The sequence below is a fragment of the Galeopterus variegatus genome, unplaced genomic scaffold, assembly GCF_000696425.1.
Source record: "Galeopterus variegatus unplaced genomic scaffold, G_variegatus-3.0.2 Scaffold2405, whole genome shotgun sequence".
Taxonomy (NCBI): domain Eukaryota; kingdom Metazoa; phylum Chordata; class Mammalia; order Dermoptera; family Cynocephalidae; genus Galeopterus; species Galeopterus variegatus.
The window spans coordinates 100,842-113,846 of NW_007728516.1; the positions used below are offsets into that span (position 1 = coordinate 100,842).

At 40.9% G+C, this 13,005-nt stretch overlaps 1 pseudogene; it reads left to right on the forward strand.

The window, feature by feature from the left end:
* The first annotated feature begins 1,098 nt into the window (after positions 1 to 1,098).
* On the forward strand, positions 1,099 to 3,509 carry LOC103597745 (annotated as a pseudogene).
* Positions 3,510 to 13,005: the final 9,496 nt, after the last annotated feature.

The window sequence follows — 13,005 nt, forward strand, 5'->3', positions numbered from 1 at the left end:
CACAGAAGTAGAAAAAACAGTCCTAACATTCATATGGAACAACAAAAACCCTTAATGGCCAAAGCAATCCTGAATCAAATAAATGAAGCCAGACGCATTATACTATTTGACTTGAAATTATACTACAAAGTTATGGTAACCAAAACAGTATGGTACTGGCATAAAAACAGACACTCAGATCAATGGAATAGGATAGAGAACCCAGAAACCAGCCCACATACTTACAGCCAACTGATCTTTGACAACAACAAGAAGAACATACATTGGGGAAAATATAGCCTCTTCAATAAATGGTGCTGGGAAAACTGGACACCCATATGTAGAAGAATGAAACTAGACCTCTACCTCTTCCCATATACCCAAATCAACTCAAAATGGATTAAAGACTTAAATATAATACTGGAAACTATAAAACTCCTAAAAGAAAACATAGGGGAAACACTTCAGGAAGTAGGGCTGAGCAAAGACTTTATGAATAAGACCCCAAAAGCACAGGCAACAAAAGAAAACATAAATGGGATTATATCAAACTAAAAAGCTTCTGCAATTGTGTTGTTTCTAGGATCTATCAGAGTGTCTGGCATAGTAAATGCTCAGTAATTACTAATTTTGTGTGTGTGTGTGTGTAAAGTACATGATATTGTACTATATCAATTGTGAACTGGAATGTTTCATTGTTTAATGTAAGGCCTTGGATTTTTCCTTTCAATAAATCTGTATAAGTCTATTTTTTTTTAAAGCTTCTGCATAGCAAAAGAAACAATGAACAGAGCAAAAAGACAATCCACAGAATGGGATAAAATATTTGCAAACTATGTGTCTGACAAGGGATTAATATCCAGGATATGCAAGGAACTCATACAACACAACAGTAAAAAACCCCAAGTAACCCAACTAAAAAATGGGCAAAGGAGCCGAATAGGCATTTCTCAAAGGAAGATGTACAAATGGGCAACAGACATGTGAAAATATGCTCAATCTCAGGCAGCCACCACAGCCTCCTGTCTGAGCAGCCGAGGGCAGGACGTGGGTGTGGGACGCGGTGCTCGGCAGATGTGAGGTGGCAGCAGCCAGGACTACACTGGCCTAGAGCTCAGCATGGCTTGCCTGGGCCTTGGTCTAGTGAGCTGTACCTTCTTTCTAGCACTGAATGGTCTATATTCCTCTAGTGATGATGTAATCAAATTAACTCCATCAGGGCCAGCCCCGTGGCTCACTCAGGAGAGTGTGGCGCTTGTAGCGCCGAGGCCGTGGGTTCAGATCCTATGTAGGGATGGCCGGTGCGCTCACTGGCTGGGTGTGATGCGGACCACACCGTGCGGAGGGTTGTGATCCCCTTACCGGTAAAAAAAAAAAAAATTAACTCCATTAAATTTCAACCAAGAAGTTATTCAAAGTGAAAGTTTGTGGCTTGTAGAATTCTATGTTCCGTGGTGTGGCAATTGCCAAATACCAACATGGAGGAAACCAGCAGCTGTCTTAAAAGATGTTGTGAAAGTCAGCACAGTAGATGCAGGTAAGCATCAATTCCTAGGAGACAAGTATGGTGTTCAGGCATTTCCTACCATGAAGATTTTAGATCTAACGTATCTGTTGGCCATTAGTATATCTTTCTTTGAGAAATGCCTATTTAGCTCTTTTGCCCATTTTTAAATTGGGTTACTTGTTTTTTTGTTGTAAAGTTGTTTCAGTTCCTTGTATATTCTGGATATTAATCATTTGTCAGATGTATATTTTGCAAATATTTTCTCCCACTCTGTTGGCTGTCTTTTAACGCTGTTAATTGTTTCTTTTGCTGTGCAGCAGATTTTTAGTTTGATATAATCCCATTTGTTTATTTTTCCTTTGGTCGCCTGTGCTTTTGGGGTCGTATTCATGAAGTCTGTGTTGGACAGAGCCTGTGATGAGCTCTGCCTGCCCAGTGTGGCTGCACGAAGCTCCTTGGTGAGGCTGGCAGTCAACTCTGTTTTTGATCCTCTTGAAAGTGAACAGGGCAGCGTGGTAGTCAGAATAATGGTCCCCCCAAATGTCCATGCCTTAATCCTCTGATCCTGTGATTAATTTACTTTACGTGGCAAAAGTCACTTTGCAGATGTGATTAAGGACCTTGAGATGGAGAGAGCATCCTGGATTGTCTGGGTGGGTCTATCCTAATTACATCAGTTTTTAAAAGTGGAAGAGGAGGCCCAAGAGTGAGTCAGAAAATGCAACTGAGTAGGATTCCTCTGACCACTACTGGCTCTGAAGATGGAGGAAGGGGCCAAGAGCCAATGGATTGGGTGGTTTCTAGAAGCTGGGAACTGCTCTGACTTTATAGACAGCAAGAAAACAAGGACCTCAGTACCACAACCACAAGGAACTGAATTCTGCCAGCAACCCAAACAAGCAGGGAAGGTTCTCCCCTAGACCCTCCACCTCGGGGATGCAGTTTGCTGACACCTTGAGTTTAATCAGGTGAGCTCTGTACTGGACTTCTGATCTATAGAACAGTGAGATAAAAAATTAGTGTCATTAAAAAAATTTTTTTTGGATCTAACAAAAACAGACCAGAAGCTTATCATGGTGGCAGAACTGGTGAAGTCACTGTAGATATTGTGCTCAGCACTCTGCACCAGCTCCTGAAGGATCACCTTGAGGGAAGAAGGGGGGATATAATTCTGGAAAATGAGGCAGAAGCGATAGTTCAAGTAAGATGGATGTGATTGAGCTGACATATGACAGCTTTGATATGAATGTCCTTGACAGTGAAGATGTTTGGATGGTTAAATTTTATGCTCCTTGGTGTGGACACTGCAGAAACTTAGAGCCAAAATGGGCTGCTGCAGCTACAGAGGTAAAAGAGCAAAAAAAGGAAAAGTGAAAAGTGATCCAGCCAGTGACATGGGATTAGCGGATTTCCTCCAATCGAGATGTTTCAGAAGGGAGAGTCCCCTGTGGGTTATGATGGTGGGTGCACAAGATCTGAAATAGTTTCCAGGGCCCTTGATTTGTTTTCTGATAATGCCCCACCTCCTGAGCTGCTTGAGATCGTCATCGAGGACATCACTAAGAGGATGTGTGAGGAGCATCAGCTCTGTGTGGTCGCCGTGCTGCCCCACATCCTTGATACTGGAGCTGCAGGCAGAAATTCTTATTTGGAAGTTTTTCCGAAGTTGGCAGACAGATACAAAAAGAAAATATGGGGGTGGCAATGGACAGAAGCCGGAGCCCAGAATGCATTTGAGAATGTGTTGGGGATCAGAGGATTTGGATACCCCACCATGGCCTCCAGTCAATGCTGGCAAGATGAAGTTTGCTCTGCTGAAAGGCTCTTTCAGTGAGCAAGGAATTAATGAGTTTCTCAGGGGGCTCTCTTTGCAGTGTGGTTCCGCAGCACCTGTAGGAGCAGGCTCATCCCTACCGTCAGTGTAGGACAGCCCTGGAGTGGCAGGGATGGGGAGCTTCCTGCGGAGGATGACATTGACTTCAGTGACGTGCAGCTTGATGACTTATGGGAGGATGAATTGTGAGAGCCACAGCAGAGCCTTCAAGTTGTTTTCTTTTCTTGGGTGTGAGCAGACTTTTCCAGCAGTGAAGGAGAATTCTTTACAATCAGATGAATCTACCAGTGGCCTTTATAACCAAGAAGTAGCACTTGATTGATTATTTGAAAACACTGCAACAGTGATCCTTTGTGTCTCAAGAAAACATTGAAAAGTTCTATGAATTGTGGCAGCCAGTGGATTGGATTGTACTCGGTCACATAATATTTTGAAGAAAATAGCTGTTGACATATTTTCCCCTCCCTCTAACTGCGTGAATGTTTTTGGAGGCCGTTTCTTATATATAGGTTTTTTAATATGATTCCTTCATTTGAATACCAAGGGTTTTTCCATTAAAGAATAAAATAGTATTTTGGAAAATGCCAATAAATGTATGAAATTAGTGTCCACGTCATGAATTCAGAGTGATGTTTAGCCAGTGCATTAGTATTACGAAGTGATGACCCTGATGTCTTTTCCTCCTGTAAGCTTTTTAAAAATGGAAAGCAAGACCTCTTTGATTCAGATGATGCCATCTGGATGCCCCCACAATACAGATTTTACATGGTTAACTGGGCTGTCAAGTGAGAGCTGCATTTCATGCTCAGTATTTTGTCTTTGGGCTATCACCTGTCACTGATAGAGAATAAAGTTGGTAATACAGTTTGTAATACAGTTAGTTAAAAATTTCTATGTTATTACTAATCTCAAAATGTCTATTGAGACATGAAATACAGCAGCAGGCTACCATTTTATAGGCAGTTCACATGTATAGAAAACATTCAGAAAAATGGAGTTTTGAATATGTTAGATCATAAGAAGAGAGACAATTCAAAGGACTGGGAGAATTTGATTGTAAGTTAAAAAAAATACAACTATAACTAAAAAAAAAAAAATGCTCAACATCACTAACCATCAGAGAAATGCAAATCACAACCACATTAAGATATCATCTCGCCCCACTTAGACTAGAGTATAACAAATGCTGGTGAGGATGTGGAGAAAGGGGAAGCCTCCTACATTGTTGTTAGGACTGGGAATTAGTATAGCCACTATGGAATACAGTATGGAGGTTCCTCAAACAACTACAGATAGAACTGCCGTATGATCCAGCAATCCCACTACTGGGTATATGCACAAAGGAATGGAAATCATCATATTGAAGGGATACCTGCATTCCCATATTTATCGCAGCTCTATTTACAATAGCCAAGAGTTGGAGCCAACCTAAATGTCCATCAGTGGGTGACTGGATAAGGAAAATGGGGTATATGTACACACAATGGAATACTACTCTGCCATAAAAAATAATGTAATTCTGCCATTGGCAGCTATGTGGGTGAACTTACAGAAAGTTATGTTAAGTGAAATATAAGCCAGGTGCAGAAAGAGAAGTACTGCATGTCTTCACTCATAAGTGGGAGCTAAAACAACAAACAAACAAATAAAAAAGGAAGAAAAATACAACAATCACAATAATTCATTGAACTTTCAAAAGGAAAGAACAAAACTGAGGACACCAGAGGTGAGAAAGGGGGAGGGTGAAGGGGGCTTAGTGAGAAATTGGTAAAGGGCCACAAAAAATGATTACATTGTGCAATGTTGAATAAATTAATTATCCTGATTTGAGCATCACATATTGCACACAGGTATTGATATTCAACACTGTATCCCACAGATATGTACAATCAATTATGTTTCAATGAAAAATAAATAAACAAATACAAAAGAATAAAAAAAAATCAGAAGGATTGGGCTGGCCCCTAGCTCACTTGGGAGAGTGTGGTACTGACAACACCAAGGCCATGGGTTGAGATCCCCTTACTGGTCATCTTTAAAAAAAAAAAAAAAAGAAAGAAAGAAAGAAGGAGACAAATCAGGCCTATAAGGAGGATGCCTAATGATTTCCCACAAAAACTTTCACAAACCTGCCCTTGTTTGATGAGAGGAATGAGCAAGAGCAATGTTGTGGTAGAGAAGCTTTCTCCAGCCTTTTTCTATTAAAACTTTGGCTACTTTTCTCAAAACACTCTTGTAATAAGAATATGTTATCATTCTTTGGCTCTTCAAAAAGTCTGCAAGCAAAATACCTTGAGCATCCAAAAAAACTGTTGCCATGACCTTTGCTCTTGACTGGTCCACTTTTGCTTTGACCAGACCACTTCCCCCTCTTGGTAGCCATGGCTCTGATTGTGCTTTGTCTTCAGGATTGTACTAGTAAAGCCATGTGTCATCTCCTGTTACAAATTTTCAAAGAAATGCTTCAGGATCTTGATCCTACTTGTTTAATATTTCCATTGAAAGCTCTGCTCTTGTTTGCAGCTGATCTGGGTGCAGCAGTTTTGGCACCCATTGAGGGGAAAGTTTGCTCAACTGTAATTTTTCAGTCAGAATTGTGTAAGCTGAACCAGTCGAGATGTCTGTGGTGCTGGCAATTGTTTCTGCTGTTAATCGATGGTCCTCTTCAATCAGTGCACAAAGATGACTAATTTTTTCCTTGCAAATTGATGTGGATGGCCTGCTGCTGCTGGCTTCATCTTCAACATTGTCTCACCCGTTCTTAAGAAAGTCCATTTGTAAACTGCTGATTATTTGGGGGCATTGTCCCCATAAACTTTTTGTAAAGCATCAATGATTTCATCATTCTTCCACCCAAGCATCATCATAAATTTGATTTTTTTTTTTTTTATTGCTTCAATTTTAGCAGAATTCATATTGCTCTGATAGGGGCTCTTTTTAAACTGATTTCTTATCCTTTTTAGTGTCTCAAGCTAGATCTTGTTTAGACTTGTTATAACAAGTTAGTATGAGTTTATTTTTATGCAAGAACGTTTTGAAATCCATGCATAGTTTTTTCTCCTTTTTTTGGCAGCTGGCTGGTACAGGAATCAAACCCTGGACTGTATGTTATCAGCACCATGCTCTAACCAGCTGAGCTAACTGGCCAGCCTTAGTTTTTTATCATACACATTTTCTGTAAATGTTTTGAAGACCTCTCATAGAAATCGTTTTACTTCTTTCCGATTTTGATGCCTTTTATTTCTTTTTCTCACCTAATTGCTCTAGTTAGAACTTCTAGTACTAAGTTGACTAGAAATGGTTAAAGAAGACATCCTGGACTTGTGCCTGATCTTAGGGAGAAAGCTTTCACTCTTTCACAACTGAGTGTGATATTAACTGTGGGATTTTCATATACAGACTTTATTATACTCAGGGAATTCCCTTTTTTCCTTTTATTGTTTGTTTTTATCATGAAAAGGGTGTTCAATTTTGTTAAGTGCTTTTTTTTTTTTTTTTTTTTTTTCATCAATTGACACGATCAGGTGGTTTTACCCCTTCTATTAATGTGGTGTATTACAAGATTGATTTTCTTCTGTTGAACCATCTATGTATTCCTGGGATAAAGACCACTTGGCTATGTTTTTAGTCCTTTTAATACATTGCTGAATTTGCTTTGCTCATAATATGTTGAGGATATCTGCATCTATATTCATAAGGCATATTGGTCTTTAGTTTTCTTAAGTGTCTTTTTTTGTTTGGTTTTTGTTTTTATCTTTTCTTATAGCATCTTTGCTATAAGATGCTATAAAGTCTGGCTTTGGTATCAGGGTAATGCTGGCCTCATAGAATTAGTTAGGAAGTGTTCCCTCCACTTCAATGTTTGTAAAGACTTGGATAAGGATTGGTGTTAATTCTCCTTTAAATGTTTGATAGAATTCTCCAGTGAAGCCATCTGGGCCAGGACTTATCTTTGTTGGAAAGTTTTTGATTACTGATTCCATCTCCTTGCTTGTTATAGGTCTGTTTAGATTTTCTATTTTTTCTTGGTAGTTTGTGTGTTTCTAGGAATTTGTCCATTTCATCTAGGTTATCCAATTTGTTGGTTGTTGGGGACCTGTAGCCCCACACCCCTTCTTGTGAGACCACTCCTACGTGACAATCTGCTCAGATGGCCATGCTTTACATGATAACTGCCTCGAAATCTGCTTATGCCAGAAACTGATTGCTCCTGGCTATGCAAGTTAATTTGCAAGTGAACTTTTATCTTTCTCCAGAAACTGTTTAACCATAAACATTCCGGGCAGCAACCTTTACTTTGAATGTCCTGTCTTTATCTCTCCTCAAGATATTATCATATCTTTACATTCCAGACCCTTTGCAGCATGCCTGCTTTTTCCTATATAAGATGTAACCTAAGAATCAATGAATGAGACTTGATCAGAATACTGTCTTGTCTCCCATCTCTCGCGTCTCTTGCTTCCATCCCATTCCCACTCCCCCCTCCAGGGTCTGCGTTGAATATCCTGTGGGTCGGGACAGTTGGTAAACAATTGTTCATAGTACTTTCTTATAATCCTTTTTATTTTCTTATTTTATTTATTTATTTTTTTTATAAAGATGACTGGTAAGGGGATCTCAACCCTTGGCTTGATGTTGTCAGCACCGCGCTCAGCCAGTGAGCCAACCGGCCATCCCTATACAAGATCCGAACCCGTGGCCTTGGTGTTATCAGCACCGTACTCTCCCGAGTGAGCCACAGTCTGGCCCTATAAACCTTTTTATTTTTGTAAGGTCAGTAGTAATCTTCCCACTTTCATTTTTTTTTTTTTGTCCTTTTTGAGACCGGCTGCACCACGCTCAGCCGGTCCTATATAGGATCCGAACCCGCAGTGGGAGCGCCGCTGCGCCCCCAGTGCTGCACTCTCCTGAGTGTGACATGGGCTTGGCCTCCACTTTCATTTTTGATTTTAGTCATTTGAATCTTCTTTTTTTCTTGTCAATTAGCTAAGGGTTTGTCAATTTTGTTGATCTTTTAAGAGAACCACCTTTTGGTTTTTTTGGTTTTCTCTATTTTTTTTTTCTACTCTCCATTTATCTCCATTCTTTATTATTTCCTTCCTTCTGCTGGCTTTTGGTTTATTTTGCTCTTTTTTCTCCTAGTTCCTTTAGGTGTGCAGTTGGGTAACTGATTTGAGGACTTTCTTCTTTTTTAAAAGGCATGTACAGCTATAAATTTCACTCTGCATACTGCTTTCACCTCATCCCATAAGTTTTTTTTTTTTTTTGGATCTGGCCAGCATGGGGATCTGAACCCAAGACCTTGGTTTATCAGCACCACACTCTAATCAAGTGAGCTAACCAGCCAGCCCTGTTGTGTTGTGTTTTCATTTTGATTTGCCTCTGATATTTTCTAATTTCCCTTGTGATGTAGACATTGAATCACTGACTGTTTGAGTGTGTTGTTTAATTTCTACATATTTGCAAGTTTTCCAGTTTTCCTTCTGTTATTGATTTCTAGTTTTATTCCACTGTGGTCGGAAAAGATACTTTGAATGTCAATGGAATTTTGGTCACATATTGTGGCCAGTGGGTGTGTGGATCTACCCTGTGGTTAATTTCCCAGTCCTGAATGTAAAACTAGAATAGGCATCTTCAGCAACTGGTAGAGTCACCATGTTTTCTCTGACCCATGGGGTGAGGGCTATGATGGTACAAAGGGCCAGGTGGAAGACCCGTGAATGTCTCCTTTTTTCAGAACAGTAAATAAAATTTTGTATTCTTGGGAGAATTGCAGAGATAAGGGCCATCATCAGTCTGAAGTATACATGGGTGGTGATTCCTATAATATCTGCTAGGTTGATGCATCTTGGAAAATGACAATAGTTTGTTCTAACTTAATTAGGTAGTGACTCGAATTGCAGCTGTTTTTCCAGAACTGGGATCTCTGATAGAACAAAAAAGATACCCCAAAAAGTTGGGGAAAGTGTTCTATAGGCTGCAATATATGATTTGAACCAGTGGTCAACAAGCAGGGCTTTCTCTATTATGGACAAACTATATGGGTCTGGGAATCAAGGGCAGAGTTGTGAATAGGGCCTCTATTACATCCTATAATCCACTTGCAGAACCTTTGCTTCCAATTCCCAGCAACTCTGACCTTTGCTAGTTTAGATAGCTTGAATACCAAGAGAGAGATGCTTCAACGAGAGGATACAATGGTTCCACTGAGTTGGAAATTGAGACAGCAACATTGCCATTTTGGCTCCTCATTCCATTTAACAACAGTCAAATAAGAGGGCCCTGTACCAGCTGGAGTGATCAGTCCTGATTTCCAAGGAGAAACTGGATTGCTGCTACACAGTGGGGGTGAGAAGGACTGTGTCTGGGACCCAGGTGATTCTGTGGAGTGCTTCTTCATACTGCTGTGTCCCAGATTAGAATTACTGGAAAATTACAGCAATTTAACAATGGCAAGGTCACTGAGGATTCAGACCATTCTGGAATAAAGTTTTCAGTTATTCCACCAGACAAAGAACACCAACCAGCTGAGGTGCTAGCTGAGGGAAAAGGGAACATGGAATTGGTAGAAGGATGTTTAAAAATTAATTATATGACAAGTCGATCCTAAAAATCATAAGGGAATTAATTCGAGGGGCCCAGAATAGCCAAAATATTCTTGGGGGATAAAAATGTTGGAGGACTTATATTTTCTAATTTCAAAATTTACTACACAGCTACAGTAATCAAAACAGTGTGGTCCTGGCATAAGGATGGACATAGAGAGCAATGTGATAGAATTGAGGGACCTAAATCTATGAGCTAAAACTGTAAAACTCTTACAAGAAAACTTAGGAGTAAATCCTCGTGACCTTGGGTTAGGCAAAACCTTCTTAGATATGATATGAAATCACAAGCAACAACAAAAAAATAGACAAATTGGACATCATCAAAATTAAAGCTTTTGCGTATCAAAGTACACTATCAAGAGAGTGAAAAGACAGCCCATAGAATGGGAGAAAATATTTGCAAATCATGTATCTGATAAGGGACTTGCATCGAGTATTTAAAGAACTCTTCCATTTGCAGGTAAAACGATAAATAACCCAATTAAAAAATAGGCAAAGGATCTGAATAGACATTTTCTCAAAGAAAATACATAAATGGCCAGTAAACACACAAGAAGGTGCTCCACATCATTAGTCAGGGAAATGCAAATCTCACACCCACAAGGATGACTGGAACTATTTATATTTTGGTGGCTGGCTGGTACGAGGATCCGAACCCATGACCTTGGTGGTGTAAGGCTGTGCTCTTACCAAATGATCTAACTGGGCAGCCTATGACTATAAATAAAATGTCAGACAACAGTAAGTGTTGGTGCGGATGTAAAGAAATTGTAACCTTCACGAACATTGCTGGTGGGGATGTAAAATGTTGCCAAGGTAGAAAACAGTTTGAAAGTTTCTTAAAATATTAAGCATAGAGTTACTACTCTCAGATATATAAACCTGCAACTCTGCTCTTAGGTATATAACCAAGTGAAATGAAAACATACACCCAGTCAAAAACTTGTATGCCAACGTTCATAGCAGCGTTACTCATATTAGCCAATGGTGGAAACAACTCACATGTCCATGAACTGATGAATGGATCAATTATGATACATTGGTACAGTGGAGTATTTTTCTACTATAAAAAGTAATGAAGTTCTGATACAGACGATGACGTAATTGAACTTGAAAACATACTAAGTGAAAGAAGCCAGTCACCAAAGACTACATGTTGTATGGCCCGAACTATCTAAATCTGTATAAATCTATAGAGACAGAAGGTAGGGTAGTTTAATAGTTACCTAGGTCTGGGGGAGGGATGAAATGGGGGGTGACTGCTAATGGGTACTTTTGGGGTGATACAAATGTTCTAAAATTAAATTGTGGTGATGGTTGCACAACCCTGTGAATACATTAGAAACTATTGAACTTTACACTTTAAGTGGCGAATTGTATGTGAATTATATACAATATCATTGTTTAAAAATCAATTAAGACACCGTAACCAGTTGTACAAACAAGGCCTGTAACAGTTGTGCATATTTTCTTCTTTGCTTGTTATATGTGTATGAAATCTCTCCCTTCCTCTAGTTCCCTTATTTTATTTGAAAGTATGATGGTGATGATGGACTTTACCAGCTAAGTCTTTAGGACGTGTAATATTCAGATGGAATTGTGACCAGAATCAAAATCGCTGAGTGATGGATAGGATGACTGCAGAACTTTGCTGTCTGCCCTTGCAGGCAGAGAATGACACGTCTGTGCACAAAGGACACTTGTGTCTTGTGAGGTGCATGCAGCAAGAGTCTAATGGAAATGGAATGGGGGAGAAGGTGTGTGTGGCTGCTGAGCAGCAAGGGAGGGACCGTGCTGGCGACTTACTGTGTCTCAGCCTCAAGTTTGCTCCCTTTTCTGCTCTGGGCTGCTGTTGCTGGACTACTGAAAACTACATTTCCCAGACTTCCTTGTCGGCCAGCTTCCTGTTAAGTTCTGCCTGCTAATGGGGCCTGCTGAGGGGGACTGGAATTTGAAAGAAGGGAAGAATTTCTCCTGCTCCTCTCCTGCAGACATGAGTCCCAGCACCAACTGCTTAGACTTCAACCCTCCCCCACAACACGCATCACAAATCCCAGTACTGGCCCCCTGGGGCTTCTCTCTCCAAATTCCTCTTTTGCTTGCAAGGTAACCCCCAGTGATCCTTCCTGGTCCTGGTAGTCATGGTCTTGTGCGGCACCCTGTGCCTTAATCAGGATTGGCTGTGACCAATGGAACGTGATGGAAGTGACAAGGGGTGACCTGAGGCTAGGTCATAGAGGGCAGTGGCACTTTTGCTGGCCTCTCCTGTGATGCTCATTCTGGAGGTTGCCGTGAGGACAAACAGAACTGGGGAGAGGCCCAGGTGAGCTGAGGCTGCAAACAGCCACACTCAACTTGCCAGCCACATGAAGGAGCCACCTGCAGCCCTAGGAGAGGCCCCAAACCCAAACCACCCACCCGAGCTGCTCCCAAATTCTCAACAGAAATTGTGAGCAATAAGGGCTCACTGCTATTTTAAGCCCCAAAATTTAGGGGTGATTTTTATGCAACATTAGGCAACTAAAGTGACCACGTCTTTCCTTAAATCTTTTAGCCCAGGGCGTGGTAACCACTTCCTGCAGTTCACCTCTGGGTTACCTGTGTCTACTTTTTGCCCTTCCGCTGTCTTTCAACACCTGTGAAACAATTCCCTGTGTTAAGTGTTCTATATTTGAGATAACTAGTGTCGTTTCCAATTTCCTGATTACACCCTTTCATTTTAGAAAGAAAACATTAAGTGAAAGGCATATTTCCGAGTGTTACCCTGGCCCCACATCCCACTTGTGAAAATCCTTTGCTGGCCTTGGCTGGGCACTCCCCCTGCTCTGCATGCAACCCCGGCTCTCCTGCCACCCACCCTCACTGCCCTTCCTGCCCACCCACTCCTGTCTTATCAGACTTTTTTTTAATATAAAGATGACTGGTAAGGGGATCTTAACCCTTGACTTGGTGTTGTCAGCACCAGGCTCTCCCAAGTGAGCCACGGGCTGGCCCTTCTCGTCAGACTTCTAAGTCCTCTCTTGTCTCGACTATTTCCTTGGGGCCCCCAGACAACACTCAGCAACGCAGGCCCTGGG